The sequence below is a fragment of the Apodemus sylvaticus genome, chromosome 23 (assembly GCF_947179515.1).
Source record: "Apodemus sylvaticus chromosome 23, mApoSyl1.1, whole genome shotgun sequence".
Classification (NCBI taxonomy): domain Eukaryota; kingdom Metazoa; phylum Chordata; class Mammalia; order Rodentia; family Muridae; genus Apodemus; species Apodemus sylvaticus.
In genome coordinates, this window is record NC_067494.1 from 55,727,874 (window position 1) to 55,733,873 (window position 6,000).

A 6,000-nucleotide genomic window follows, 5' to 3' on the forward strand; every position below is an offset into this window, starting at 1 on the left:
TCCTTCTATTTCTTTAGGCATTATGGGACTGTTTAGATGGTCTAGTTGGTCCTGATTTAATTTTGGTATTTGGTATCTGTCAAGGAAATTGTCCATTTCCTCCAGATTCTCCAGTTGTGTTGAGTACAGGCTCTTGTAGTAGGATCTGATGATTCTTTGGATTTCCTCAGTTTCCGTTGTTATATCTCCCTTTTCATTTCTAAGTTTGTTAATTTGGATACTTTCTCTGTGCCCTTTGGTCAGTCTGGCTAAGGGTTTATCTATCTTGTTGATTTTCTCAAAGAACCAGCTCCTGGTTTTGTTGATTTTTTGTATGGTTCTCTTTGTTTCTACTTGATTGATTTCGGCCCTGAGTTTGATGATTTCCTGTCTTCTACTCCTCCTGGGTGAAATAGCTTCTTTTTGTTCTAGGGCTTTCAGGTGTGTCATTAAGCTGGTAATGTATGCTCTCTCCATTTTCTTTTTGGAGGCACTCAGGGCTATGAGTTTTCCTCTTAGCACTGCTTTCATTGTGTCCCATAGATTTGGGTATGTTGTGTTTTCATTTTCATTATGTTCTAAAAAAGTCTTTAATTTCTTTCTTTATTTCTTCCTTTACCAAGGTATCATTGAGTAGAGTATTGTTCAGTTTCCACGTGTATGTGGGTTTTCTGTTGTTTCTGTTGCTATTGAAGATCACTTTTACTCCATAGTGATCAGATAGGAGGCATGGGATTAGTTCTATCCTCTTATATTTGTTTAGGTCTGTCTTGTGACCAATTATATGGTCGATTTTGGAGAAGGTACCATGAGGTGCTGAGAAAAAGGTATATTCTTTTGTTTTAGGATAGAATGTTCTATATATATCTGTTAAATCTAATTGGTCCAAAGCTTCAATTAGTTTCATTGTGTCCCTGTTTAGTTTCTGTTTTCCTGATCGGTCCATTGAGGAAAGTGCAGTGTTGAAGTCACCCACAATTATTGTGTTAGGTGCAATGTGTGCTTTTAGTTTTAATAAAGTTTCTTTTACAAAAGAGGGTGCCCTTGCATTTGGGGCATAGATGTTCAGGATTGACAGTTCTTCTTTTTGTATTTTTCCTTTGACCAGCAAGAAGTGTCCCTCAGGGTCCCTTTTGATGACTTTGGGTTGAAAGTCAATTTTATCTGATATTAAAATGGCTACTCCAGCTTGTTTCCTGAGACCATTTGCTTGTAAAATTGTCTTCCAGCCTTTTACTCTAAGGTAGTGTTTGTCTTTGACCCTGAGGTGTGTTTCCTGTAAGCAGCAAAATGTAGGGTCCTGTTTACGTATCCAGTCATTTAGTCTGTGTCTTTTTATTGGGGCATTAAGTCCATTGATGTTAAGAGATATTAAGGAATAGTGATTGTTACTTCCTATCATTTTTGACGTTATTTTTTAAATTTGAATGCTTATCTTCTTTTGGGTTTGATGAAAGGTTACTATCTTGCTTTTTCCAGGGTGAAGTTTCCCTCCTTGCATTGGTGTTGTCCTCCTATTATCCTTTTTAGGGCCGGGTTTGTGGATAGATATTGGGTAAACTTGGTTTTGTCATGAAATATCTTAGTTTCTCCAACTATGGTGATTGAGAGTTTTGCTGGATATAGTAGTTTTGGTTGGCATTTGTGTTCTCTTAGAGTCTGCATGAGATCTGCCCAGGACCTTCTAGCCTTCATAGTCTCAGGTGAGAAGTCTGCTGTGATTCTGATAGGTCTTCCTTTATATGTTACTTGGCCTTTTTCTCTTACTGCCTTTAGTATTCTTTCTTTGTTTAGAATATTTGGTGTTTTGATTATTATGTGACGGGAAGTATTTCTGTTCTGGTCCAGTCTGTTTGGAGTTCTGTAGGCTTCTTGTATATTCATGGGCATCTCTCTCTTTAGGTTAGGGAAGTTTTCTTCCATAATTTTATTGAAGATATTTGCTGGCCCTTTAAGTTGTAAATCTTCACTCTCATCTATGCCTATAATCCTTAGGTTTGGTCTTCTCATTGTGTCCTGGATTTCCTGGATATTTTGGGTTACAAGCTTTTTGCATTTTGCATTTTCTTTAACTGTTGAGTCCATGGTTTCTATGGAATCTTCAGCATCTGAGATTCTTTCTTCTATCTCTTGTATTCTGTTGTTGATGTTTGCATCTCTGTCCCCCGATTTCTTCCCAAGGCTTTCTATCTCCAAAGTTGTCTCCCTTTGAGTTTTCTTAGTTGTTTCTACTTCTGATTTTAGGTCCTGGATGGTTTTGCTTAGCTCCTTCACTTGCATGTTTGTGTTTTCCTGTAATTCTTTATGAGATTTTTGTGTTTCCTTTTTCATGATCTCAGCCTGTTGACCAAAGTTCTCCTGTATTTCTTTAAGAGATTTTTGTGTTTCGTCTTTCATGACCTCAGCCTGTTGACCAAAGTTCTCCTGTATTTCTTTAAGTGTTTTTTGCATTTCCTCCTTGTTGGCTTTTGTATTCTCCTGGATTTCTTTCAATGATTTTTGTGTTTCCCTTGCAAGGGCTTCTAACTTTTGATCCATTTTCTCCTGAATTTCTTTAAGTATGTCCTTCATGTGTTCCTGTACCAGCATCATGACCAGTGATTTTAAATCCAAATCTTGTTTTACTGGTGTGATGGGGTATCCAGGACATGTTGGTAGAGGAGAATTGGGTTCAGATGTTGCCATATTGTCTTGATTTCTGTTAGTGACGTTCCTGCGTTTGCCTTTTGCCATCTAGTTCTCACTGGTGTTAGTTAGTCTTGTCAGTGCTGGACTCACCAGTGCAAGCTGCCCCTTCCCAGTTGGCCTCTGGTGCACAGCTTATCTCCTGCACTGCTTGTAGACAGGGTGCTGCTGCCCAGGCTGTTCAGATCCCAAAGCAGGCACCCGAAGGCTCCCGCTGGGGCCCGCTGGATTCACTGGAGCACACTGACTTCTCCCAGCTGGCCTCCCGGAAGCCCAGCTAGCCACTTGCAGGACTTGGAGATGTGGTGCTGCCACCCAGGCTGATCTGGATCCGGAAGCGGAGGGAGTATAGCTGAGGGCATGCATATGAATACACTGTAGCTTTTTTGACCCACACCATAAAAGGGCATCAGATTCCATTACAGATGGTTGTGAACCACCACATATGTAGCTGCTGGGAACTTAACTCAGGACCACTAAAGAAGCTGTCAGTGCTCTTATCCACTGAGTCATCTTTCCAGCCCCTTAAAAACGCATCTATGAATAACATTTCCTATTTTTAAAAATGCTAGCTGACTAATTATAGCAATTCCACCATAAACTCTAAAGATTTCTCAGTGTATAATAGGCAGCATGTGTATTGCTGCCTGTTAAGCTCTCCATGCCCTGCTATGAGGATCCTGCTATCTAAGTCCTGGACCAGGCCACTAATTCCCTTTCACAACCTAGAAGATTTCTCACTACATTCATCCTAGGTATTATGGCATTTATAGCTACAGTAAGATCTTTGTCACATTCAATTGCTCTCTATTTCAACAAGTGCACACTTCTAATCATATAATCGCATATCCCCAAATCTTTCTAATTACTCAGGAGAATATCAATTGAGGCCTAGCAAAGTTAATGCTGTAGAGAAGTCATTTTCTTTTTTTTTTTTTTTCGTATTTTTATTCGATATATTTTTTATTTATATTTCAAATAATTTCCCCTTTTCTGGCTCCCCACTACCCAAAAGGCCCGTAAGCCCTCTTCCCTCCCCCTATTCCCTCATCCACCCCTTCCAGTTCCCTGTTCTGGTATTCCCCTATACTGCTGTGCTGAGTCTTTCCAGAACCAGGGGCCACTCCTCCATCCCTCTTGGATATCATTTAATATGTGGATTATGTCTTGGGTATTCCACGTTTCTAGGCTAATATCCACTTATCAATGAGTGCATACCATGATTGATCTTTTGAGACTGGGTTGCCTCACTTAGTATGATGTTCTCCAGTTCCATCTATTTGTCTAAGAATTTCATGAATTCATTGTTTCTGATGGCTGAATAGTATTCCATTGTGTAACTATACCACATGTTTTGTATCCATTCCTCCATTGAGGGACACCTGGCTTCTTTCCAGCTTCTGGCTATTACACACAGGGCTGCTATGAACATAGTGGAACATGTGTCCTTATTACCTGCTGGGGAATCCTATGGGTATATGCCATTTTCTACGTAAAAACTCAGATTCAAAATATTCAGGCTCAACCATCTTGTGTCATGCCAATTATAAATGAATTTATGAAAGTCTGATGGCCTAAAATGGATCTGAGGTGTCCTAGAAACAAGTTCAAGGTCACTTTTGATATGTTTCAGATGGTTCACAACTTGCTTTTAATGTGGATACTCTGCATTCCCAGATTAAATCCCTTAGTCATTCTAGACTACAGGTTCTCTCCCCAAGAGAGATGGCTACCTAGCTATTTCTCTAATTCAGTTAAAAGCTTTGTCAAAAACAATTTCTTATTGAGTTTCCTTATAAATCTAGGAATTATTGCAGGATTAATTGTTTTGCTTCTGTTTCTTCTTCCAGTCATCTTCAAATATATAGGATCTTCTGGATTTTCTGAACAGAGAGAGATTCACATGCTTCAATTAACTAATTAAAAAAGAGAAAGTGGTAGATTCTGTGCAGCAAGAGCTACAGTGGGCATGAGAGCTCCCTTGAGATGGTACAACATCCAGCTCAGCTGCAATGGGAAAGCTATGGTGTGGCACAATCCCAGACATTTAATCCCAGGACTGCTTCTTGCCACTGATGTGCTTTCTCAAGTTTGTCACTGCAATATTTATCATTTATTTGGCTTGTTGTAATTGGTCAACAGAAGACTCTCACTGCCTATAACTTGTGATTACTTCCTTAATGATAGCTCATTCTGTTGGACAAGTTTATTGAAGATCCACATGAAGATGAAATTTTTGAGATAATGCTGTCTGGTTGATTTAATGATTTATTGAATTTCTGACTGGATTTAAGTAACGTTAAGAAGCGGGCTTGTTTTAATCATTTTGAGAAGTTAGGCTATTTGATAGAAAATTTAAAGATAGGAAGTCAGGACAGCTAATAGAATGTTTTAAGTTAGATCCCCAAGGATAAAGTGTGCCCCTTACTTACAAAATGGCAAAAGCTGCCTGAGTTAGAAAGGACTACTGTGAGCATTTATATATTACAAGAATGAAATTATAGAGTCAGAAGGAATTGGCTTGGGACAAGTCAATGATCAAAGAAAGCATATACTCTATGTGGGACCTGAGTTCCTTGATCTTGTGATCTAGGGATGAGGTAACAGGTTTCTAATGGCACTGGGAAATGATAAGATTATAATAAAGAGCAAATAATTCTATCAAGAGGATAAGAACAGAAAACAGATGATTAAATACCCAGCCTAGCTGATCAGACCTTCAAAAATACAAGGTAATATGGATGACCTTGTCCTCTATATTATATACATATATGTGCACATACACACACCTATACATATGTGTGTGTATGTGTGTGTAATATAAACCCTATATATAAGTATAACCAAACATAGAGAGATAATTGCTACTATAAACTTGGCCTGATTAAGTCAATGACGAAAAAAATGCTTTGATGTCATAATGAGTTAATGGAAAGATAGATGAGAATTTTTTAGTTAGGTATAAGTTTTATATAAGAAATACATAATCAATATTCTGTTGTAACTTTTGTAATAATTTTATTTTTTTTTTGAAGAATGAGTGTTTGTGATGACTATCTGGAAAATGTGTAATTAGTGACTGTGAGATAATTTTCTTCCTAATGGAAAAAAAAACTTTTTTCCATTCCCATGAGGCTAGTTGTTTCAGATGGTCTTCTGTATAAACTGGAATCCTGAAGTAGGTTCCAAAAGATGTTCTGCAACTAGTGCAAGTAGTCAAAGAAGAATTAACACTTTCTCCTTTTACTGTCCTTATTTAGGCCACTAGCAAAAGGTGTGACCCCTATTAAATGTGTGTACCAAGACACCACACCTGGATTTGGAACTTTCTCTGTC